The sequence below is a fragment of the Phalacrocorax carbo genome, chromosome 28 (genome assembly GCF_963921805.1).
Source record: "Phalacrocorax carbo chromosome 28, bPhaCar2.1, whole genome shotgun sequence".
In the NCBI taxonomy this organism is placed as follows: Eukaryota; Metazoa; Chordata; class Aves; order Suliformes; family Phalacrocoracidae; genus Phalacrocorax; species Phalacrocorax carbo.
The window spans coordinates 1,224,954-1,250,120 of NC_087540.1; the positions used below are offsets into that span (position 1 = coordinate 1,224,954).

The 25,167-nt window shown below is 61.5% G+C and overlaps 1 protein-coding gene across 7 annotated transcripts in view; it reads left to right on the forward strand.

The window, feature by feature from the left end:
* The first annotated feature begins 2,113 nt into the window (after positions 1-2,113).
* Positions 2,114-25,167, forward strand: part of MEF2D (myocyte enhancer factor 2D) — a 79,343-nt gene continuing 56,289 nt past the window's right edge. For 2 of the 7 annotated variants that reach the window (XM_064475129.1, XM_064475131.1), the window contains exon 1: positions 2,114-2,271. The gene's annotated coding sequence lies outside the window, so the exon portion shown is untranslated. Of the gene's footprint in view, positions 2,313-2,767; positions 2,787-25,167 lie in introns of those variants that run through there. The other 5 variants (XM_064475121.1, XM_064475127.1, XM_064475122.1 and 2 more) reach the window with 4 other exon arrangements.

Sequence of the window (25,167 nt, forward strand, 5' to 3'; positions counted from 1 at the left end):
GGTTACAGGCATGGTCTCGGTAAAACCGTGGCAGCTGGCTCTGCTCCCCCTGCGGCTGTTTTTGCGTTCCAGGGACGCCGGGAGCACCTGTATTTTCAGTGCTCCAGCCAGATACAACCCAACCGGGCTGGGACATCCTTGTCACGGGTCTCCAGCCCCCTTGTGCCGGGACCGTGGCCTTGTACACGACACAGCCATCACTCAGCATCGCCGCCTTCCCGGCATCAGACTCCCCCCACACTCGTGCCACCTGTACGGGAAGGTAGTCGGGGGCACCCACGAAACATCTCCTGTGTGGGCTCTGACCCCTGGCACGAGCTTCCTTCCGCCAGGCGCAGCCCCACATCAGCTTCATTTTTAATTTTACTGATTTCTGTGGCTCGTGGGAGCCCGCCCAGCCCCACGCCGAGCCTGCGCCGAGCTCCAGCCGTGCCATACGGCACTTCTCCAGCCAGCGCTTTGCGGCGGGAGAACCAGCACCTGCCGTGCCCCCTTGGTGCATCCATCCAGGCACCGGCGCCACCCGCATCCCCAGCACCCACCACCAGCACCCGCCCCCACACCGCGGATGCGCAGCACCAGTCAAGGTAGCGAGACAGGGACGGCACCAGGTCCCCCAACCCCTTAAAAATCAAGAGTCCTGCCCCAATCCACACCCCCGAACAGTCTTGGTGCGGAGCGAGCGCTGCAGCGGGACTCATCGTTCAACAGGCTGGATTTCTTGAGGGTAACCACAGGGCAATTTATCCGGGTTGAAGCTACAGGAGGAGCTGGAGGAGAGGGAATGCAATGCCCCGGCTTGGAGCCAGGCCAGGGCGGTGCGGCCCTGCAGCCAAGGAGCGCAGGAAGCCCTTTGCCGTGGCAGGTCGGTGCCGGTGGCACGTGCTCGGCCACGCGTTCCCAGCCCCAAGGACTCGGCGCTGCGGGGAAGGGCCAGCTTCGCCCGGGTGTCCTGCGGGAACCCCACGCGTCGGGGACGCAGGAGGCGAGAGCAGCCCCGTGGCGCAGGCTGGCCCGTGTCGGGGCAAGCCAGGCTTTGGGTGTTGAGCCCACGGGGGGTCTGCACCGGCGCCGGACACTGAGCCGGGACCCTTTGCCGCCTCTGAGTGCCGGATCCAGCATCCCTGCTGCAGGCCCAGCCCTTTCACTGGGGCAAGGGGTCACCAACGTGCCCCAGTGTGGCTTTCGGGGGCTTGTGCCAAGGCCAACCCTGGGGTTCAGGGCCGGGACAGTGACACTCAAACCCCACTGACCACACTGCCCCACGCAAACCCCACCTTCCCGTCCCCCCCCATCACCCCGAGGGGGCTGCAGGGCTGTACGCAGGGGTGGAGGAGCCCCCATCTGCGACAGGCCCTGCAGGCAGGATGGGTTTGGGTGTCCCAGCTCCCCGCCCTGTCCCCAGCCTCCGTCTTTGTCACCATCTCCCCAGCTCCCCTGACCCCAGCTCCTGGCTCTCCCCCCACCCCAGCCCCCACCCCAGCTCCCCTGCCCCCAGCCTGGCTCCCCCTCTCCCAAGCCCCACTCTCTCCCCTCTCCAGCCCCCGGCTCCCCCCCCCCCCGACTCTCTCCCTCCCAGCCCCCAGCTCTCCCCCCCCACGCCCACCCTCGCCCCCAGCCCGGTTCGACACCCCTACTCCCGTCTCCCCCCCCAGCCCCGGCTCTGCCCTCGTCCCCTAACCCGGTCCCCCCCCCCCAGTCCCTTATCCCCCCCACGGTTCTGCTCCCCCCAGGCTCTGCCCCCTGTCCCTGTCCCCGTCCCCATCCCCCCCCCAAGCTCCGTTTCCCCCCACCCCAGCTCTGCCCACCCCCACCCAGTCCCATCTCCCCCCGATCCCGGCTCTGCCCCCCCCTCCGTCTCCCCCCCCAATCCCCGGTTCCCCCCCCGCGGCCCTGCCCCCCCGGCCCCGCTCCCCCCGCCCCGGCCCGGCCCCCCCGGCCCCGCTCCCCCCGCCCGGCCCGGCCCCGCTCCCCCCGCCCGCCCCGGCCCGGCCCCCCCGGCCCCGCTCCCCCCGCCCGCCCCGGCCCGGCCCCCCCGGCCCCGCTCCCCCCGCCCGCCCCGGCCCGGCCCCCCCGGCCCCGCTCCCCCCGCCCGCCCCGGCCCGGCCCCCGGCCCCGCTCCGCTTCCTCCGCGCCGCGGCGGCCATTGGCTGCCCGCGCCCTGCGCCGCGCCGCGTCCTGACGCTGGGCTGGGCCGGCCCCGGCCATGGTCGCTCCGCGCCGGCTCCGCCGCAGCGCCGGGAGGCGGCTGGGCTCCGCGCCCCGCTAGAGGTGGGTCCCGTCCTTCTCTCGCGCTCCTGGCTCTTTTAACGGTGCGTTAATGTGGTTTGGGGTGGCTTTTTTTTTTTTTTAAATTGTTATTTTAAAATGATTTTTTAAAAAAATTATTATTTTCAACATCTTCGCCATTCTGGCGTTACTTCCGAGAACGGCCCCTCCGCCCCGGGCCGTGCCGCCCGCCTTTGGGAGGGCGAGGAGTTCCGTCTGTGAGTGTGGGGTTTTGTGGTTTTTTTTTTTGGGGGGGGCTCCCTGCCCCCCGGTGCGCGGTGCCGCCCCGAGGCGGCGGGGATGGGCGGCGGAGCGCGGCCGGAGCGCGGAGCCGGCGGGGGCGGGCGAGCACATCCTTCCCCCCCCCCCCCTCCGCTCACCCCCCGCCACCCCCCTTCCCCCCCGCCGCCGCCGCTGCTTCAAAACAAACCGTCACCAAAATGGTGCAGAGGTGAAGGAGGAGGGAGGGGGAGGAAGGGGAAGAAGTGTCGCCTCGGCCTGGGCGCTGCGGGGGACAGGTGAGAGCGGCGGGATGGGGAGGGGGGCGCGGGTGGGATGCGGGGTGCGGAGGGGCTGGGGTGCCGCGCGAGGGGACGGGGTCCCCTGCCCGCTGGGTGCTGCCGGCGGGGTGGGGGCAGGCGGGTGCTCGCCGCGCTCCGGGGTTCCGTCCCCCTGGGACCCCCGGGGTGGCAGCCCCCGAGCCCCGCTGCGACACCGCGGCCTTGCGGGAGCGAGAAGCGGGGCCCAGCAGCTTTTGGGGAGAGCGGGTGTGTGTGGGTGCCCTCCCTGGTGGGGCACGGGGTGACGATAAGGGCGCTGTGGGGGGAACCGCCGGGGTGGGGGGCCACCAGCGAGGCTCGGGGTGCTGGTGCCCTGGGGTGGGTGGGTGGGTGGGGGGGCTGTGGTTTGATTGGCAAGAGCAGCTTTTCGGAGAGCCGGCGGTAAATCGAGTCCTGGAGCTTCAATGACTTGGCCGGGTGCCGGCTCCGGAGCTGACAGCTGTGATTGTTTGTTCCTCCGGGCTGGCGGTGGGGGCACAGCGCCGCGGCTGCCATTTGACAGCGGCCAGAGCGACGTGCCATGGTTGGGGGGCGATGCCACCGGTACCGCCGCCATGGCCTCCCCACATCCCCAGCCTCCACACAAACCCAGCCTCCCCACGACCCCAGCCTCCCCACGACCCCACACCTTTCCTCGGCTCGGTGGTACGAGGCGGCGAGGGGCTGCGCGATGCGGTGCACGGGGCGTCCCAGCATCTGGGTGCCATTTAACATCTGTAACGCCTGTTTGCCAGCGGCTCATCTCCTTCCCAGCAGCTCGCCCTCTCGGCTTTGTTTTTAGCTTTTATTTTTTTAATTTAATTTATTTTCTTTTCCCCCCGCACAAGAGCAGCAAACGCCCAGCCAGACACACGCGTGTGCACGCACACACACGACCACGAGCTGGGGTGTCTGTCCGTCCGTCCCCCCCCCCCACTCCTCGTCCTTCCCGGCTGTCGGGAGCTGCTGTGCGTTTTTGGTGGGTGACGTTGCCCCCCCACCTGCGGGCAGGGGTCTGGGCAGGGAAGCAGAACACGGGGTACGTGGAGCGCTGCCGGTGCAAATTCCCCCAGCGCCTCGGCACGCTGCCTCTGCCTGCCCCCCCGCCGCCGGGGAGGGCCCGATCCTGCCCCTCCAAAGCCTTTTCTCCCACAGCACGTGGCCCCGCGTGGATTTTCAGGCTGGTGGTGTTCTGCCGAGGTGGGTGCTCTTAAGCCGCTGTCCCAGGACGGCCAGTCCGAAACCTCGCTGGGGACGGGGCTGTGCCGCGGCGTCCCACCATCCAGGCGAGGGGCTGCGGATTTTGAGTGTCGGTAAGGTTTATTCTGGTTATTTTCTTTCCTCCCCTGGGCCGGTTTGGTGCCGGTGGCCCTAACCTGGGGAGCGCTGGGGCTGCCCCGTGTCCCTTGGGAGCTCAAAGTGAGCTGCTGCCCTGCCCTCGGGATTGCTGCTCGTGGGCTCCTGAAGGTCACGGACCTCTGGACAGGCCTCATGGCTTCCCCTTTCCTCCCCCCACCCCCGCCTTGCCCTTCAGCCCCTGCAGTTGTCGTGGCTTTGCCAGGCGGAGGCATCCGCACTTGTGCTCGGCTTGGAGCAGGTGGACGATGTCCCCAGAGCGGCGGGGGCCGCTGCTCGGGTTTCGCCGGTGCTGCCAGCGCGGTGGAAAAGCGCCGTCGCCTCCGCCGCGGCAGGGATTTCGTGTGCTCGTGTTGAAGGGTCGTTAGGTCCCGCAGCTGGTGGCGCGGCGCTTCCGCTCCTGCCCCGGCACACCTCCCCACCCCCAGTACAAACCAGCTTGGGGGCTCCTCGTGCCGGGCAGTCGCGTCCCTGTGTGTGCTCGGTCCTGCTGGGGGGGCTCTGGGGACCTTGGGAAGTGCCGGCTCTGGCAGCGGGTGACCTTGGGCAAGTCCCTTTGCTTCCCCGCGCTTCGGTGTTGCTCTCGGGGTGGGGGTGGGGTGGGATGCTGTTTAATTTGTTTAATCCCCCCCTTCTCGCTGGTGTGGGGCTCTCGGCTCTGCTTTGGAAGTGCAACTGCGGAGCTGGAAAGGGCTGTTGCTATTTTATCCTGTCCCCGAGCGGGCAGGGTGGAGGCACGGACGGTGCCGGAGTCGCCCGGGGTGGATTTTTCCCAGGCTGCCAAGTGAAACAAGTGGGGTCTGATTCTCATTTAATGCCGCAGCCCTTTACTGTGACTCTGGCAACGTAAAGGAGCCTAAATATGGTCATAAACCACATCCACTTTGAGGTCCCTCCGTGCTGCCAGGGCAGCGTAACAGAGGCTTTGTGCAAAGGAGAACAAAGCCGAAAGTGTCGGAAAAGTACGGGAGCGGGACCCAGCTGCCGCGGTGCTGGCGCGTGCCGGGAGCTGCCGCTGGCAGCTGCCTGGCAGGGAGGTGTCGATGCTGGTGCAGGCCCCGGCTCGCGGAGGAAGGATGAAAGCAAGGGTGGGGGGTGATGCCACCCGCCTCATCCCGAAGGCCCAGGAGGGCTTTGACCATGAGAGGAGGGCTCAGGTACAGGCTCTGCCACTCTGACCCTGGGCAAGTCATTTAAACCTAAAAAAGCATCAGTGGTGAGGGGCAGGAATTGCTTTTCCCTCGTTTTTTTCCAAGCTAGGGCGTTTCCAGGGGTCAGGCCGGCCTTGCTCGGAGCATGCCGGGAGGGACCTGCCATGGGACGCTGCTCGGCGTACCCCCGCCACGACGGACTGCGGGGCCGCGGCCGTTTGACAGCGCCTTCTTTGGGAAAGGGGGTGAGGGACGTGTGTCGTTGGCATCGCCCCCGCATCGCCGGACCGCTGCCGCCCTGCCGGCTGCCCCTGGCAGCCCGGTGCCGGCGGAGATGCTGTGCAGAGCCGCGGCGGTGCGAGCCGGCCCTGGCCAGGCGACGCCGGAGGCTTGGGAAGTGAGCAGGCAGCATCCCATTAAACCCCGTTAATACCTGGGAGCACACCCAGAGGTGGCCCGAGCCGAGCAAGCGCGGGCAGCGGCGGGGGCTGCCGTGCAGACGCCGTGCCGGACTTCCCCATCTGCAACCAGAGCTAAAAATATCCCCTCTGCCTCGCCCCGTAGCCGTCCCATCTGTTCGGAGGGCGAGCTCCTCAGGCCAGGGACTCTTTCTTATTTTTATAGTTATTTTGGCAGTTTCTAGAGGCTGAGCCGTCCGGAGTTCAGAGGTGACTCTATTGCAAATGACAGTCCTGCCCCCGGGAAGGTACGGCTCTGCCGCTGAGCCAGACGCGGTGAGCGAAAAGCAAGTGAGTCAGAGCAGGGGCAGGGAGGAGGAGGAGGAGGAGGAGGAGGAGGGTTGGGGAAGGAGGGAGGGGAGGCGCAGAAAGCCGCCTCTGCGCCGGGTGCCGTGGGGTGGGAGCTGGGTGCCCCCGGCCGCGCTCGCCCGCCCCGTGACAGCAGGACTATGGGATGCATCAGCCCCTCGCCTCCCTGAGACGGTATTTATTACTTCACCATCCGATGCGCCTCTCAGGGTTGTGGGTTTTTATCTCTTTTTGCCTACTTTTCTTTCCATTTTTCCCTCTAATTAGAGAAGCTTTCAATAAAAAGCTGAAATTTGTTAATCATTTTGTTTGATCAGAGCTTAGGCAGTGCCGGAAGACCTCTAGGTTTTTCCCTCTGCCTTGTTTGAGCAGCAGTTTGCTTTTGCTTTCAAGATGGATCTAGCCGTCTGCCTGCCAGCAGCTCTACCTCCACAGATCTGTCGCTTTTCATCTCGCACTCCAGTTTGGTTTGCTTGTGGTTTTTCTTTAATTCTTCCTTTTCCCTCGCTCCTGGTGTCTCCCTGCTGGAGCTCCCCGCCGCTTGAAAAGCGGGCAAGGGCTCGCATCCTTTAAAAAATAATAAAAAAAGTGCCCACGTGGAGTGAGGGCTTGTTAAATACGTGGGAAATCAATTCAGAGGGATTTATTTTTGGAGGGGGGTTGGTTGTACATTTGCTTTCTCTTAAATGGTGGCTAAAATGATGCCCTGAGCTGCACGGGGTGAGTTTTTTGGTGAAGCTCGGCGCGTTTTAGCGTGGTTCACGCCCAGGCTGGGGGGATGCAGCAGCAACACCCCAATTCCCTGCCCGCTGTCTCACGAGCTGTAGGTGAGCCTCTTCCCCTATATAAAAGCAGGGCTGTAGGTATGGATGAGACGAGGCGCATGCGATGGTGGCGGGGCTGTCAGGGTCCGTGTCGCGGCGGGGGGTCCATGTTGCGGCGAGGAGTCCAGTCCTGGCGGGGGGGTCCTGGCTGTGGTGAGCGCTGGGATGCCGGAGCAGCCGCCGGGGCCGGTTCCTGATGCTGGGTGCTGTTAAAGCTTTGTGCCATTCCAGTCCCTGCGGACACAGGCAAGCGGTGCCGCTGCTCCCCGGCCTGCCGAAAGCAAAGCCCGGGTAGGCAGGAGCGGTGCCGGGGCGGGTGTCTTGGTGCGCGCGGTGAGGATGAGCTGGTGGGGCAGGATGATGCCCGCGCCGGGATGTGTCAGGCTCCGGCCACCGCCCAGGAGCCACCGCGGTGTCCCATCCCGAAGCAGCCGGACCAGACCGCGCCGGGGCCGCACGTTTCGCTCCGTGCCGAGCAGGACACGTATTATTTCACAACCTGCAATTAGCCCTTGGTTTCCCGGAGCCGGTGCCTGGTGGTTGTGCATGGAGGGGCTCAGCAGCCCCCGTGTTCCCGACCCTCCTTGCTTTAGCTGAACTGAATTGAAATCCAGAAGAGGGGAGTGAGTCCTCGCCGTCCGTTGGGGGGGCTGACGTTGCCCCCATGCCCGCGTCCTGCTGGCACGAACGTCTCAAGGTCAAAGCCGTTCTGTGGTGTCTTTGGCTGCTGCTGGGCATGAGCCGGCGCGGGGCCGAAGCGCTCCTACCTCCTGCCTGGAGTCAGTGGTGTTTTGGGGTTGGAAAGGTGGTAATTAAATGACCTATTTCTGGACAGGGAGGAAGAGGAGGAGGAATTGTTTCTCTTCCCAGAACTTCAAACAGCTTCCAGCAAGCAGCCGGCGCAACCCCAAAAACTCCTTCCAGGAGGAGGTGCCTCCGATCGCACCCCAGCCGGGGTGCTCGGGATGCTGGGGGGCCGGGTGCCGTGGGGAAGGGCGACCTCCCGCTGCGGCGCTGCTGCCACATCAGCCTTTTTTGGGAAGGAGGCAGGGCGAAGCCGTGAGTCCTGATTTTTTTTTTTTTTCTATTAATTTTCCCCTTCTTTTTTATTTCCAGCCCAAAAATATAGTAGAGAGATTTGGGAGGCAGCGCCTGCCTGTGGGGCCGGGTCCCTGACCTGAGCCCACCTCAGGGCTGCAGAGGGGTCCCCTCCTGTAGGCTCATCTGAGAAGGCAGCGAAGGGATTCCTCCTCCTCCTCCTCCTCCTCCCCTGGCAACAGGGGGGATTATTTGCATCGCCTGCGAGGCCGGATCCTGCGCCGGCGGGGGGGGCTGGCGGCAGGGTGGTACCTGCCCAGGAGGATGCAGTGGAGCTTGCGGGGTGGAAGGTGTTATTGATGGATATAAGCAGCGGTTATAAATAGCCCTGGTTGAAAGTTTTCATCTTCCTTTTGAAATGAAAGTGCCTTTTGGAACAATGTGACTTTTCTCCATCCTTTTGGAAAGCATCTTTTTAGTTTTTTTATTTTTTTAAGATGAAACTTTTCGTTAAAAAGATAAAAAAAAGACAATTTTTCCTTTCCAATTATTGGAAGACTTTAGTGAAAATCTGCTAGGCGCCGCAGAAACAAATACCAGGAGCACATCCCGTGTCGTGCAGGTGGGGAAAATATGTGGGGTCAGATTTGTTTGGTTTTCCTCAAAGAAAGAAATTGAGAGTGGAAAATGTTCCCGGTGTCAGCGGCGGTTTTCTATTGGAGCAGTCAAAATTTTGGGGGGCTGAAAAAAACGGGGTTTGCTTAAAACGTGCTGCATCAAGCTTAAAAAAATGAAATAAGTTGAATAAATCATATAAATTGGACGAAGGACCTCTGTTTAGTAAAATCTGGCAACGTTTCTGGGTTTCTGTCTGGAATTTTTCAGTTGTAAAACCTGAAATCCTTCCCCTACCCCAAGCAGTAACCTTGAGACATGGTGCCGGAGCAGGAGTTTCCAGCAACAGGGAAGAAAAAAAAGTAAAAAAAAAAAAAACAAACCAAAACGTGGACGAGTTATTTTGACCAGCCAGACATTTTTTTTTTCACCAGCGCAGTCACCGAGACCGTCCTGTCCCGCAGCCCCAGGCCACGGTGATCTGCGCCAAGAGCATCTTCTCCTGGGAGCAGAACCGGTGCGGTTAGGGGCTGCGGCGGGGAACGGCCAGGATCGGGCTCCAGGCGCGGGTGCCCGTGGTGGCATCCATGGGAGAGGACCTTCTGCAAAGAAATGAGTGGGGTTTTTATCAATCTTGAGGCGGTCCGGAGGCAGAGGGGGGCTGTGCGTTTGCGTAACCGTAGGTGGGGTCTGAGCTGTCACGCGGTGTCTAAATATCGTGATAAATGTCCCGGCGGAGCTGGTACCTGCAGGTTTCTTGCCAGCATGTGAGTGAGTTTCCAGCCTTGGGAGGAACAACCCGTCTTGCCTGAGCATGAGTGGTTGGGGACCGTGGCTGTCCCCGGGGTGCGGTGTCCTGCGGCACCCGCGGCGGCGCTGGGCTCTGCGTCGCCTCGCCCGGGAGGGGACCCTGGTGCCGCCCGGCTGGACGAGGCACGTTGGAGCGGCCGAAGAACCCGCAGCTTGTTAAAAACCTGGTGTTGCCGGAGCCTGACTCTGCCGGCTGCCACCGTCTCCCTGCCAGGCAGCATCGGGGGCAATTTTGCCCTTTAAAATTGTGCCGAAGGGAGCTTTGATTTTTGGCGGCGTCCGCTGGCCGAGGCGCCCGCGCTGTCGGGTGCGGAGCCCGGCACGTGGCGCTCGGGCTGGCTGAGACCTTGCTGGAAAACCCGTGCGGGGAAAGCAAAGGGCTTGTGTGCCGCACCGAGCGACTCCTCCGGTGCTCCCACCGCTGGGGAGGCCGCGGCGGCGGCGAGGAGGTGCCTCCGGGCGCGGTTATCCCTGGGGATAAACCACGAGCTCCCTGGAGGTGTGTGTCTCCCTTAAGAAAACCCTGCGATAGCAGCAAGTTTATTTCGATAACTGGGAAGCGGGGTGGAAGAGTTGGGCGAAGGCAGGGCTCGCTCGGACGGGGGCTCGGGGCAGTTTGGAGTCTGGTTTTCCAGCGAGGAGCAGCGCTCGGGATGGTGCGGGCAGCGTGTGCGCGCCGGGCTCTCCTCCGAGTGCATGGAGCGGTGCGGGGGCTCCCGGGAGGCGGTTGGGGCGCGGCAGGAGCCAGGCTGCTCTCCAGCCTCTTCTCTTGGGTGATGGTGTCGCAGAGAGCTCGATGCGCCGCTGGCCATCTCGCTCTGCGTGGCTTATGGGGACTCGGTGCCCCATCGCTTGGGTTTCAGGCGCAGGGATCAATCATGGATCCATCCCCAACCTTGCCTGACTCGGCACGGCCGTCCTTCCCACGCGCCGGCAACGAGCCGCCGGGAAAACTAGCACCTCTCGACTCTCTCGTTCAAAAATATCTTCGGCCCCGCGCGGATGCCGCTGCCAAGATGGGGAGCGGAGCCGGCGCTACCTCTTTGCAGAAATCTGTCGCTCGCTCGGCGGCGGGGAGGTTGGGAGCCGCGTAGCGCCGAACCCCATCGCCTTCTAAAATAGAAGCAGAACAAATGGTTGGAGCAGGATGCTGGTGGTGAAGGCAGCCAAGCCTCTTCCCGTGGCAGCTGGTGGCTGGTATGCTGCTTCTTGCTCCCTCCATCAATCCTCTCCCCAGAGCTGGCGTTTTATTGCAGGGGGGGAGAGGCGAGCATCTGTCTTTTGGGGCGGCGTTGGGCACACCGGTGCTTTTTGGGGTTCGTCATCATCCCCCCTTTGGTTTTTGAGCTTGAGTCGAGCCGTGGGGGCGGCGGCGGGGCGAAAGGGGTTTGGTGCCGTGGCGGTGCGCGCCGGGGCGAGATAAGGAGGAGACGGGGGGTTGGGTGGCACCGCTTCGCAGAGGGACTTTGTCCCAAAACAATGACGTAGGTGCCAGGTCGAGCCTCGGGCACGGCCGCGGCAGCGGGTGCCGACCCGGCGTGTCGGACAGGTGAGCGTGGAGCTGCCGGATCGTCTGCCCGCTCCTGCGGGAGGGTGGGGGCCCCAGTGGGGTGAGCTCCTGGGCGCTCCCGGGGTGTCGTGGGAGCCACCTTCGGGCCAATCTCTCCCTCCTCCGAAGGAGCAGGGCCGGGGCAGGGCTCGCCGCGCCCGACTGAGCCGCAGCACCTCGCTGCACCCTGCCAAGGGTCAGGTTCCTCGCGGCCCCGCTCCCCCGCGGCCGCCGCTCCCGCGGTGGGACGGAGCTGCGTGTCCTCGCTCCGGCCGGCTGCTGGCACCCAGGAGAGGAAACGGTGAGACCAGCTCTGGTTGCAAATCAAGAGAGTTTGGAAAAAACCTGTTAATTGCCCTCTGATCTTTGAAGTTGAAGGCCAGACGCCAGCGTGTGCTTTTAGCGAGCAGAATTTCACGCCTGCCTTTGTGCCGGAGAGGGCTGCTCCAGCTGGATGAGATGGAAGTGGGAAGGTCGGGAAGAGGCTTCCCGTAAGGGAAGATGTTCTTGCCTTGTCCTTTCCAGCGGAGAGGAGCAGCCACCACGAGCTCAGCATCCGCTCGGGTGACCTTCAGCGCATTCTGCTTGGCGAGGGAGGAAGGCTGCTTTGCATGCCTTCTCCCCGCGATGCTACACATGTACCAAGCAAACGGGGTCTTTTTTGTTATGCAAATGCAGCTTTGTTTTTAGTTTCTCAAAGATAAATACCTTTGAGGCTAAATATGGAGCTCAGGGCTGCTAAAAGCGACCCTGATGGCTCAAGGGCTGACAGGTCGGATGCTAAGGCTGGTGGTTTGGGGGTTTGGCTCCCCTTTGGGGACTGGAACAAAATGCTCTGAATTTATTTATTATTATTTTTTCTCCCCTCTGAGGTTATACAAGCTTTTTCTGAAGGTCTGGTCCCAGCCTGGTAGCGATGGGTTGTTGCACCGAGGAGCGTTGCCAGGCCCGGCGTGGGGTCCCGTGGCTGGTGTGCAGCGCCTGCTTTTGCAATGATGCGTCGTGATTTTTTTGCCCCCCCCCGAGCATTTATGAGCTCGGGAGACCCTTTTGTCCCAGCATCAGGCCGCCCTCCGACGACCCCCACTTCAAGCTGCCTTTCCGAGCTGCGTCCAGGCACCGTGGCTCCGGCACGGGTCCGACGGTGATTTCCACGTGCCTCCCAATACCGGTGACCTGGGTTTTGCCGTCGGGTTTTTTCTCAAGCCTGGCAGGGCGAGGGAGCCGCGGGGTGCAGGCTGCACGGCTGGAGCAGCGCTGGACGCTCCGCCAGGTGCTGTGCACCGGACCGGAGCGCCCTTTTCTCACCTCCCCGCTTGCAGCCGAGCACTGGAAGGGCGCGTGGGCGAGCGTGGCGTGGGGCGAGGCATCCCCCGGGGCTTTCTGGCTTCCTTTGGGACCCCGTGAGCCCGCTGGCAGCTCGGCTCCCTCGTGGTGGGGGTCACAGGCCGTTGGGCTGTGTTTAGGCAGAGGTGTTTGTGTACGATCTTATTTTTATTTGTGCGCCTTTTGGAAAGTTTTTGTCACAGCGGGTGCCGGTTCAGTGCCTGGCGATGGGGCGGGAAGGGGCGCGGGGCAGGATGGAAACACGGTTAAAGCTGTTTTAGCTTCTGCTCGTGCAGTTTTCCTGTTCCTGGGCTGCAGGAGAGCTTGAGGCTCCTGGGATTTGGGAGGGCTGAAGCCCTCAGGGCTCTGGCTCGGGTCCTGGTCCATCCCTCCTGTGGTGTCCCAGGTCTCCTTCCAGTCTGAAAACTCACTGACGCCAGCGCGGGGGCTCTTTGGGGCCGAACTGTGATGGCATCACGCTAAGAGCACCCAGAGGTATCTCACGGCCTTGCAAAAACACGGAGGAGCAGCGGGTTTTTTTCTCGTTAGGAGCCGGACAGAAGCTCGGGGACGCCTGCACCCCGTTGGCGATGGGATGCCACCGGGACCTGACGTGGGCAGAGCAAGGTGGAAAAGAAAGATGGTGGAAAATATTGGTAAAAATGAGCTGGGCAGCTCTTTCGGGGCTCTTTTGGAGCCGCATCGTTGCAAAGCTGGTTTTGCTGAGCCGTGGTGGGCAGAGCTAAGGCTGCCCCGAAATAGGGTGTTCCTGCTCCGGGCTGCCTCGGGTACCGCAAGGGCTGCCTGGGAGTTGAGGAGGGAGAAAGTTGTCACCTCGCCCTGGCAGGGTGGCAGTCCGCGTCCTCCGAAGCCCCGCGGGGTCTGGAGCATCCGCGCCCGGGGAAGCTGCCGCCCAAACGATGCCCAGGAGCGGGTACCCGGGCGTGGGGCAGGAGCTGAGCCCCGGCCCCGGGCCCGCCCTGCTCCTCCTGCCCAGGGGACGCCTTGGTTGGTTCTGCCTTTTTGTCCTTATTCTTTCTCCCTAAATACATTACCAGTGCGGCTCGTCCATATTTCAGCCTTCCTCTCCCTCTTGTTCTCGCGCTGAAGTCTATAATGCTGAAATTATAGCATCACCCTTGTTGCCATGGCAACGCTCAGGGATGTATTTTTTTTTCCCCCCCCAAAAAAAAGAGAGGACCAGCAGCCCTCCAAGGATTATGACTTCAGCGAGGGATCAGGCTGAAGGGGAATCTGGGTCACGGCTGGAGCAGGCTTTTCTTCCAGCCTGTCTTCGGTAATTCCCCGTGCTGCGGCCCCGGGGTGGGGGGGACACACACGCGGCGGGGCAGGGCACCGTGAGCACCCATGGGCGCTCCCCGGCGTGGGTCCGCCTGCCCCGGGAGGTGCTGTGCTTTCTGTAGAGATCACTCGTCGCCTCCGCGCACCCCGCGAAAGAGCATCCTCTGCGGGCTCAGTGTTCCCACCCAAAATCCAGGCTTTTCAACCTAAACTCTCTTCTATTACAGAGCAGGAACACCAGAGCGCGTCCCCCCTCCCCGGCCCTGGTTTGTGCATTGCAAGTTTTCTCTCTCATCCCCCAAAATAAACAGGACTCTTTTTAATTTTTTTTTTTCTTCTTTCTAATTTTTTTTTCTCCTTCTTTTTTTTTTTCCCTCCCTTTTTCCACACCCCCAGAGCCGCTGTTGCTGGTGGCAGGGAGCCCAGACTCCGTAGGAACTCAGAAATGCTGCAGATCCAAGCCCCGGCTGCCCTCTCAGTTTCGCAATCCTTTGGAGGGGGGGAGAGAGAAGGAATAAAATGGGAGGGATTTTTTTTTTTTTTTCTTTATTAGAGATTTATAGACTTTCCCACCAGTAGGGACTAGAAGCCGGAGCCGAGCGGCCAATTTTCTACAGTAAGTTTCCAACACTGCTCGTCTCTGGCCTCTGCGAAACCCTCCGCGGCCTCGCCTACGGTGGGTTGGGTTGGTTTAATTTTTGGAAAACCATCGGCGGTGCTGGCGGGGGAGCGGTGGGGCGAGGGCTGCCAGCACGGGGGGCAGCGGTGCTGCTCCGCGTGCCGGCACCTCCCACGGCAGCGCCGGTGGGTTAGGCGATGCGAACGGTCCGGGAAAACTCAGCTCAGGTGGGGTTTTTTTGAGCTGTTAAAGCCTTTTATTTTGACCTGGTTTTTCGCATCGTATGCGAACCCTGCGGCTCGGGTTTGCCGGCGAGGCCGTCGCTCGCGGCTGCGGTCCCGCCGGCTTGCCGGGCTTGGCGCTGCCGGGGTGCCTTCACCGCTGTCTTCATCCCCCTCTGCCATTCGGCGTCTCGGGGTTTGTGGTCCATGTATTTTTAGGTAATTGCAGCGTCCGGGCTCCGAAGCCGCCGGTCGGTAACGCGCAGCCGGACAAGGGAGGTTTTTGTTCCTGAGTGTATTTTAAGCAGCTGGTTTTTTATGGGCGAGGGCTGCCAGGGAGCTCCTCGCGGCCGGTGTGGAGGGATCCGGCCGATGCCGTAGCCGGCTCCTCTACCCGCAGGTGCCACCTTACTCGCACCCGGTACCGGGCACAGGGCGGGGAGCGAGGGTTCGGCTCCCCGGCCCCGCTCCGCACCCTCGCGCAGGATCTGGCCCTCCAGCAGCGCTCCTGGGGGGGGAGGGGGGGGCAAAAAATCCTCCCACCTGGAGCTGGATGAGATCTGAGCCCTGGCGGCTCTGGTCCTCCGCACGTCCAGTGATTAATGGGATTAAATCGGTGCTCCTTAGTGAGGGTTTTTATTTTAATGTTTGAATCTGGTTTTCTCAAGACTTTTTAAGCGGGGCGGGGGACGGGGGCTGCGTCGCGCTGAGATGTGATTAGATAAGGGAGAGCTGCCTGTGAACAAAATTCCTACCGGATAATTATTTATACCTCCATGTGCGTCATTAGTAAACATCTGGATCCGCTCCAAACATCTTCATTTGATTTGTTTTGTAGTCTCTCGACAGGGATGTTTGCTGGATCCCCTCCCCACCTCCCTTTCGTCGCGTGGCCTTAGACGCCTCGGCTGAAATTAGGGGTGGGTTTCGAGCGGTCGCCCCGCTGCCCGTGGGCCGGGCTCATCCTCGCTTGCCCGTTCGCCCCCCGGTGTTACCGGTCTTGGGGCTGGTTTAGCAAATCCCCAGCTCCCGGATTCCCGTGATGAGGTGAGAGTCACATTGCCCTTCTCGGGAGGAGAAAGTTTCTGGTGTTTGTGGTTGCAGGAAAAATACGAGTGGCCAAAAAAACCCGAAAAGCAACCCCAGATGTGCTGCTTTCTATTTTAAAACATCATCGTTTGATTTGGGGGCGAACCAGACTCCTGACCTTTGGGAGCGCGTGGGGCTGGCAGTCACGCCGAGTTCTCTGAGGCCAGGGCTGACTTCTCGCTCTGTTTGTGTAGAGCCAAGAAATTAATATTAATAACTTTCCCTGAATGAGAGTTGAGTACCTGCTTCCCTGGGGCTCCTTGGAAGGCTCCGGCTCGGGTGGATAACATCAACAGTCATTACGAGCAGGACGGAGAGCATCGCTCCCCGTGCCGCGTGCAGCTGGGATGCAGATGGGAAGGGACGGGTGTGGGAGGGGAGAGATGAAGGAAGCCTCTGGCTCGCTTTTAAAGCGCCCAGGGCAGGGCTTTCAGGCGCCACGAGCGGGGCTTTTCTTTTTTTTTTTTTTGTGTATTCATCCTTTTTGCAGCCCCGGCCTCTCTTTGCACGACTGCGGTGGAAAAACCGTCCCGAGGCACCGGAGCCGGCAGCGAACGCCGGCTCCCTCCACGTTGGCTGAAATCTGGGTCTCACCTTTGCCAGGCTCTCAAAAAAAATAATAAAAAAAAAGTTTCAGTGCTGCACCCAGCCTTAATCTCTTTAAACTGTATTTCGCTAATCCTTCATTAGGATCTCATTGTGAGCTTGTTATCCCGTTAGGGCTTAGAGCCGCACGTGGCGGCATCGCCCGCAGAGCCGGGGCGGGAAGGGGCTGTGTCGTCCCTGCCGGCGCCACGTGCTCCGCCAAGATGTGCCGGCAGCGCCGGGCGCCTGGGTGCGGTGGGCTCTGCTCAGCGGGGATGGGTGCCAGCGGCTCCCTCCCACCCCCACCGCCTTCGGCTGCTCCAAGAGGAGCCTGCGACGGCAGGGGCGGGTGCTGGGTGCCTGCGGACCCGGTGCTTTTGGACTGAACCGTGGGGACATGGTTTCTGTTTTAGCTTCCCCTCCGTCGCCCGGCGTGCCCATCGGTGCCGGGGAGCGGGCGGTGCGATGTAAAATAGAGCTGGGTTTTGCCTGCACTGAGGCTAGGTCTTGCTTAGGAGCGTTGCTGGGCGCTCCCACTGCAGCGGCCGCAGGTGCCAAGGGCGAGGTTTTAGCCGGGTTATGCAGCGAGCTCGCGGGAGGTGACCCTGAAAGGCATGCCAGGAGGAGGGCGAGCTCAGCGTGCGCTTAACCCCCTTCCCGCTCCCGCAGGAGCCTTAAAAAGGGCATCGCTTGGACCCGGCGTGTCGCGGGCGGATTCCTTCCCTTAGCGAGCGGCCGCTTTCCCGCTGGGAGGCTGGAGCTGGTGCCCTGCTGCTCCGTGCCGCCGGCTCCCCGACCCAGCACCCAGCTTCCACATCCTTCCCCTGTACGCAGGGACCTCCTTGGGGTGACCGGGCGATGGCGACGGCTCTGCAGCACCCCGGGGCTCGGGATACCTGCAAGCCCCGTGTTTTGAAGCTGGTTTGGAGGAGGAGAGCTGCCTCCCGTGAGCCTAAAGCCGGCGAGGTGGCAAGTCTGTCTCGGCAGATAATCGAGCGGGGCTAAGCACGCTTGCCTTGCAGGCTGCGATCTGCAAGGCATCAGGAGATGGTCTGCAGAATGATTGCAAGAAGCAAAACAAAAACCGCACGCCCACACATTCCCACATGCGCAGGCAAACAAGGAAGCGAGCATAGAGGAGGATAAGCGAGCAGCCAGAGTTGAGACTCAGTTTTATTTGGTGGAAAATGAAAGCCATTGCGGCAAGTGAGAGGGTTCCTGGCTTATTTTTTTTCTTCCCCCCCCTCAAAAAAAGATTAGGTGGGATTTTTATCTTCCCTGTTTTCATTTTGGTGTAGAAACGTGGTTTGGAAGAGGAGCTTGGTGGCTAAAAAATTGCTGCCTGTTTTAGTGCTTTCGGGTCCAGCCTTCCCGTTGCCGGAAGGTCTCGCGGGCATGTATATAACGTGTCCTCGTCCGCTTCTGCGGGAGAAGGGAGGTGACTCCTCTGACATTGCCCAGCAAAGGAAAACGAACCAGGCTCTAAAACTGCACGTGGCTGGCTTGAGAGCGTTCGCCGGCGTTTAAAGTTTAATGTCCATTTATTTGCCTTCAGGTTGCGCTCTTTCGGCAGCTGCGGGGGCGCGAGGGGACGGTGAGGGGCTCGTGGCGGCGCTCGGCTGTAGGGGACGGGGTCTCCGCGGGGAACCCCGAGCGCTCAGGTTCCCCATGTAGGGCTGAGCGACTTTGGTTCTTGCCGCATTTATTTCTGCGGGCGGTGCGGCCCTCGTGCCAACGCTCGGCCCATGCCGGCGCAGCGGCGGGTCCCGCTCCCCCCGTGGGGTTTCCCTTCTGCGCCAGAGCACGCAGGGATCGGGGAGCCTCGTGAGCCGTGATTTGTGCCGGCTTTTAGCCTTCCAGAAAAGGGGAATAGCCGCGTCCAGGAGCGCCGGGTCTTGGGTTTCGCGGCCCTTTGGGGTGCTCCCACCGTGGGGGCTCTGTCGGGGCCGCGCCGCCACCGCTGGGAAGGTAGAGCTTTTCCAAACGCCTCTCTCCCCTTTTCCTGTGCCTATAATTAGCCCTGGCTCCCCGCCACCATATACTGTACGATCCTGGAAAGAGGTCATGGCTTTGCTGAAATTCTTGGGAACGGAGCTGGCTTCGCAGCTGGGAAAGCAGCGCAATTTCCAAGCAGATAAGAAATAGGGCAAATGCAACTCATTTCCCTGCTGTAATTTATGGGCTCTGGGCATGGCATCCGACGGCCTCCTCCCTCCTCCGGCTCTCGTCTTGCTTGGGGGGATGGATGAGTCCGTCTGGATCGGCAAAGAGGTCCAAACGGGCTCCTGCCCCGGTGGTGGGGGGCAAGGAGAGCCCCTTCTTCTCCTGGGCTACTGGCTCGTGTTTTCCCCTTCTTGCGTCCCATGCGAGGTCTCGCCCAGGGCTGGAGGAGGAAACAAACCCCATTCCTGGGTGTTTGTGGTCCCTTCCACTGCTAAAACTTCACATTTTTATGAATTTCCCAGGGGCAGGGCTCCCTTTGCAGCTGGAAAAACATGATCTTGATGATCTCAAACACCTTTTCCAACCTAAATGATTCTGTGATCTCCAGGCAGGTGAGGAATAGGACCCCGCTCTTCCCCTGAGAAGGGGCAAAGCGAACGGGAGCAGAGGGGTCAGCTGGGGCTGGGGAGGGTTTTCCTGCCCCTGAAGCCTCCCGTGCAAACAGTAAAAAAAACTCAAAGTGAAAAGAGTATTTTTAAAATAGAAAACTCCCCTCTTCATAAAAAAGAGAGAAATACAGCAAAATCCCCTCTTCAAAAGTTTCCCAAAGCTCTGCTATTGTTTCTCTGCTCCCACACAGTAATTCTGAGAAAAAAGTCAGGATAAATACGGTCAGAAAGGACAGGAACGGAGAGCGAGGGCTCAAGCTGCCGTCCCGGCCAGGACTCCGCACGTGCTGTAACCCCCCGCAGCATCCCACCGGCGGGCCGATCTTCCCTTTCCAATGGAGGGATTAGCTAAAAAAAATCATGAGATTAAAAAAGCAAAACACTCTCCGTTTGTTTTAATTGGCTCCTAGGCCAGGGAGCTTCTTCGCTTCCCTCCCTTTTAAATCCGAACGCTGTGATTTTCGCTTTAAATTACAGGACAGGGATTTTAAGGGGAAAAAGCACCAAAGATGCTGAAGTCCACGGTGCCGCTGCCAGGTCCCCTTTTTGCAGCGCTGAGAGTTTTCCCAGCAGTAACAAGACTTGATAAAACCCCCCTTTTTCTTTTTTTTTTTTTCTTGCGTTTCCCGCATGTTCATACTGGGGGTTGCATTTGGGATTTGGGATTTTTCCATGGGTCATCGGGGCGGATCCAGCAGAGATCGGTGCCAGGAGGTGATGCTTGCACCGACGGCGGAGGTTTCATTGCCCCACCACGGGGGACCGAGTCATCTGGGGAGCAGCAGGGCAGTTTCCTACGGATTTGTGCCACTCGCTTGACTGGTTCACCAAATTACACAAAGCTTTTTTTTTTTTCTTCTCTGTATGTGCCTATAAAATCCCCCTTCTGCTTTCCCCTCGCAGCGGCGTACGTGGGGGGGTGGTGTAGGAGTTGCTGACGACGGCACCGAATGTGCAAGTGTTTCTCTGCACCTCGCCGGAGAGAAATATTTTAATCTTTTTTTTTTTTTTTAATGTTATTAAAAAAAAAAAAGTGGATCTGAAGTTTGGGGAGCAGGTGCCCTCCCCGCAGAGATTCGCCAAGGATGCAAGGGTTTTTGGGGCTTCAACCTGTAGATTTGGGTAACCCCAGGGATGATTTTTATTCTCCGGCTTGGGATTTTCCCCCGCTGGGTTTTCGGAGGCTGCCGGGGTTGCGGAAGCTCCCACTTTTCCGGATGCGACCTTGGCTTTGCAGCCGGCGCGGAGCCGCGCTCGGCCGCGGGAGCAGCGCTTTGCCTTTCAGCCCAAGGAGTTTGCGCGAGGGCTCGGGCTTTGCACGAGGGCTCGGGCTTTGCACACCGATTTGGAATGAACCCCCTTTTTGCTTCTCGGGGACGAGCAGCCCCGGCTCCCGCGCGTGTCGCGGCTGGTTTTCCAGCCCCTTGCAGAGCTTTCAGCTGGAAGCGACGGTGGGTGCTGGTGGCACTGGCAGGCTGGGTGCTGCAGGAGCAAGGCGAGGAGGGGTTGTTGAAAGGTGCTGGGCGCCTGGAAGGCGGCGGCAGCAGCCCTGGCCGTGGCCAGCTTAGCTCAGGACACACAGGAGGGTCTGTAGCACGACCCAGAATTACATGCAAGTCTCCCAGGCGTCCCGTGCTGGATCACAAAGCCATCTCTCCTCCGCACAAGGAGGGCTTTTTTCTTTCTTGTTTGCAAGTCGCCCTTATAAGCAGGTTTAAAAAAAGCTCTGGGCTTCCAGCAGGGGCCACAGAGCTGGGCTGGGGTTTGCCGGCACGGACGCGGTCCCCATGCCCTGGGGTGGGGGTCAGCAGCGAGGGCATGCGGCGGATTGCCTGCTCCCCTTTCCTAGCGGATGCCCCCCTCCTCCCTCTGCGTTTGCACGGGGTTTTGGGGGGAGGCCAGCCGGCAGCCCCTCTCCCCTTCCCCGGCCCACCCTGGGAAAGCCCTCCACCACCCCAGTGCGTCACCTAATCGCAGCCGGGAGGTGACTTAGGACCTGCCACCGTTTGTCAGGGCTGGGAGATGGATGGGCTGGAGGTTTTGGACTTGGGTGAACGTGTTTGTTTGGTTTCCATGGGGAGAAAGACGGGGCTGAGCCGTCAGTGGCAGCCCGAGCTGCCCGGGGAAGGCTGCGGCGATGCAAAACGTCCGCGGGGCTGGCGGCTGCTGACTCAGGCGACAGCAGAGCACGGCGGTGAGGGGCCTGGGCTTTGCTCTTAATTATTATGATTTCCTCCCACCCTCCCTGCCGCCCAGCGCTGGCGTGCGCTGGTGCACAGCCCCGGCTCACCACGCCTCGCCGGTGGCCCTGGAGTTTGGACCTGCCTGGCAGGGCTGGGGCTGTGGCGGCCAGCCGGCCTCGATGCTGGCGGGCACGGGGGCACCCAGCCCGGCCGGGCTCCCGGGCTCGGGGTGGGGGCGAACGTCAGCCTGGGCGAACCCCTTTGGGGTCCTTGGGGACCTGCCCGCGGCGGGGGTCGTTCCTAAAGAGGGGGGTGAGGGGAGCTGGCACCCACTCGTCGGGACCCCACGTGTTCTACCCGTGCCGGGCACGGGCACAGCGACTGCTGGCACGGTCCGTGAGCCCTTCGCGTGGGTCCACGTCGTTGCTGTAAGCGCACGAGCCCCGCCTGGCGCAGGCGGGTGCCCAAGCGCGCCGATGCGTGCGCGGATGCGTGCCCCGGCGCGCTGGGACGGGGCTGTGGACAAGGTCCCCTCCAACATCACCTGCCTGGTCCTTGAGCTCCTGCCAGGGCACGCTGCCGGACCCGCCGCCCTCCAGAGACATCGGTGTGGGTGCCAACGCGTGTGTTGAAGAACCAAACTCGGTGTTGATTTTCCTCTCGTCATCCGTGGACAGTCGCGTCGGTCGGCGACCGCGGCGTGTCGGGGGTGAATCGCCGGTGTACGTTGGTGTGTGTGCTGGTGGGATTTGCAGCCCCCTCCGTGCCTCGTGTGGGGTTTTACGTGGATGTCAAGCGCTGCAAAAACAGTGGCAGAGGATCTGTCCCTGCTGTGCCACGGAAAGGAGAGCATGGCTTGAAAGATGAGTGAGAATTGGATCTGTGGGTTTGGGAAAGCCAGCAGTGGATAGGAGGGGATGGTGGGGGAGTCAGGAGGGCTTAGGGGGAGTCTGGGGGGCAAAAGGGCTCGTGGTCTGCTTTACCTCTGCCTTGGAAATGCTGGCAGGAGCTGGAATTGCAAATCCGGAGTAGGTGTCACTGCTGCTGGAAAGCCTCCCGCATCCCTGGAGCAGCACTGGGGCCTTCCGTGCGATGCCCCCGGGGGATGCGAGCAGGGTGGGGGCACCCGCAGCCCCTCTTGCCACCTCCGCCATGGGTTTGCCCGTGCGCCGTCCCAGGCTGCCGTGAAGTCGGATAAAATCAGTTTAAGGAAAGCGAGCAGCGGCTGCTGCGATCGAAGGTGGCAGCGGCCGGTTGTACCCGTACCCGTACCCCCGCTCACCCGCCCGGTGCTGGGTTAGCTGGTGCCATCAGGCCCCGGGGCCGGTGCCAGCAGGTGGCAATGTGGCCCGAAGAACTGCCTCCGTCGCCAGGGCAAGAGCTGGGGGCTTGGGGTGCAGGGCGCCCGCGTCTTGGCATCCCTGGGCTCTCATGGGAGCCCCTGTGATGTCCTCAGGGGTTTTGGGGTTGTTTTAGGCTCGGGGTCCTCCTGGTGCTGGTGGGTGAGCAGGATGGCTAAGGAGGGAGGTGAGTGGCTTGCTCTGGGGGAGGTAATCAGGGTTTGAGCAGGGGGATGTTTGTGTTTCCAGCTCTGCTCTTTGCTTCCCCTCTCCGTGCCTCAGTTTCCCCGCTCCGGGAGGTGCTGCGAGGCGGTGGGACCACCCCACGTGGGCAGTCGTCGTCCTGCGGCAGCCCCTGCACGGGCTCTTGGGGCGGGGGGACGTGCGAACCAGAGCCTGCCCAGGTGTAGGCACCCGCACGCCGAGGAGTGTTTGTGCTCCTGCCAGATGTGCTGGGTGCAAGGGGACGGGTGGCCCAGCTGTGCAGAGAGGGCAGAAGCAGGGTGGGTGCTGCGAGCCAGCAGAGACCCCTGTGTCCGTCCCTCGTCCTGGGTTTCTCCCGGTCCCCCCTGCCCCCATCCTTTGGTCACCAGCGTGGCCCGGTGTGTGGCTTTGCTCCGAAACCCGTGCCGGTCCCCAGCCCTCCTGCGCCCCCCGCCCGCCCCCACCCACCCGCGTCCATACAGCTGGAGGTTTCGGTTCTGCATCTCCGCCACCCAAGGGGGAACTCAGCCGGCGAGAGCGAAACTCGGCAGCTCCAACGGTCGTACACACACCACCACCACCATCCCCCCACCCCCCCGGCCCCCCGGCCCCCCCTCCATGTCCCCCAAGTCCTGGCAGGGCCGGCGGCCGCTGTTGCAACACCTGTGGCGGTGGCTGTGCCACGCGCTCGGCCGCCGTGACCTTTCCTGGAGCACGGCTCGGCGGGGACGGAGAGCGGCCATCCAGCTCCAGGGGCTGGATTTGGGCACGGCGCCCGCGCTGGGACCCTTTGTGGGGGGCAAAGCCTCTGCAAGGTGACCTGGAGGAGCAGGGAAATGAGGCTCCCACCCTGCCTCGAGCTGGGGGCACCTTCAACCCATCCGCGTGCAGGTGTTGGAGGAGCAGCGGCGGTGGTTGCACCTTCTGCGTGGCGTGCCCGCGTCCTCGGCACGGCCGGCTTGTGCCGTCGCTCATCCGGGCACCGTCATGCCGGGCAGCCAAGCGTGTTGTGCTGCTGGAGGTGGATTTTTCCCTCCTGGCTCCCACCCTCCTTCCTCCCACCTCCCTTTCTGCAGCGCCGGTCGCTGCGCCGGCAGCGTGACTCTCGGGCGCAGGATCTGGCACGATGGGCGGTTGGGAGCCGTGGTTTCTTGCTGCGTTTAGCCGCCAGCCTGTCCTTGCCCAGCGCTCCTGCCTGGAGTGGGATCTCTCCCAGTTTGTCCCTTCCCACCTCTTGGTGGCCAGCCAGAGGAAACCCAAACGTAAAAGACTCATCAGGCCTAATTAAGCCCTGGGGATATTCCCAGTGGCTGGTGCAAACTGGAGGCCTAGTTTCATGGGCTGGAGAAATGGAGAAAGCCCTTTTTTATTTTGGCTAATGCCAGGAGTGATCCTTGCTCGTGCCGGGACCCCCCTGAGACAGACATGGCAGAGCCCCGGGAACTGGCTCTGGAGTCACCCCGGTTTGGGATGGGGATCCGCCAGCGCCTGGCAAAGGAGCGGCGAGCCGGGTCGGGAGCTCGGGGGGGGTGTAGTTTGGGTTTGGCACCCAAATGTTTGCGGCCCCGAGCCCGTTGCTAGAGGAAACATGAAAAAAGAGGAAGGAGAGATTGCGGTCGGCTGCTCTTCCCCTCCGCAATCTGCGCCTCCCTCTTGGCTCCTTCGGCTCCGCTTTGGCCCGGAGGAGCCCCAAAGCGGGCGATTTCCCCCCTCCAACTCCCCTCCTTCCCCCCGGCTCTCTCCCCGTGTGCTTGGACATCCCCGTAGCAGTGGCCCTGGGGGTACCCCGGGGCCGCCGGCACCCCGAGCCGAGCCGGCCGCGGCGCAGCTTTCCTTTGCCGAGGTAGCGAGGCAAGCTCACGCCGGCAGCTTAATTGGCTGGTGATTGACCTAATAATGGGGCTGGGAGCTCGTCTGAGTGATTTAGCATCTTCCAGGCTTCTGCGCGCGGCGAGGATGGGTTTTGCCTGAGACCCTCCCTCCACCGGCTCACGGGGGTTATTTATTTGGGGGTGTTGCATGTACATATGATGTAGTCAAGGATATGCATGTGTGTGTGTATATATGGGGTTGTATATATTGGGGGGGATAAATACACGAGGATATACGTATATTTGGTGGTTCATAGATATGTATATATGGGAATATGTATATATTTGGGGGTATTAGCAAAGACTGGCTGTGGCACGGGGGCTGCCGAGCAGATATCCAGCGTAGTCACTGGGAGCCATCCCTGCACATCCTCCGAGATCCTTCCAGGGAGGTGGGAGCAGCTCCACCAGCCACCCACCGCCTTTGCGTGGCAGCTTGCACCAGCCCAACTAACATCAGTTCAAAATCAAGGGGTCCCCGGGGGTCGTCCCCGTCCCCCCCCCACATCAGGGAGGTTTCACTGCTGCTCTCAGGGCAGATCCCACCCTGAGGTGTTTTGGTTTGTCGCTGGGTGAAACTGAAGCTTTGGTTTTCAAACAGGAACAATTTTATTGTCTGCTCAGCATTTCTGTCCGAAAGCTGGACAAAAAGATTGTCTTCTCTTTCCCCCTTTCATCCCCTCCTTTTTTTCACTTAGAAGGGGGAATTCACATGCCTTTGCTGCCTCCATCCATCCCCTATGTGATTTTTTTTTTCCCTCCCAGCTCATAAAATAACAGAGCATTTTGAAAACAGTACTTCTCCCCCTTTCCTGGGCAGCATTTCTCCCTTAAAAACAAAAAGGCTTCGGGCTCAGGCAGTGCCGCGGGGTGAGACCTGGGGGCTGCGCAGGGTCCC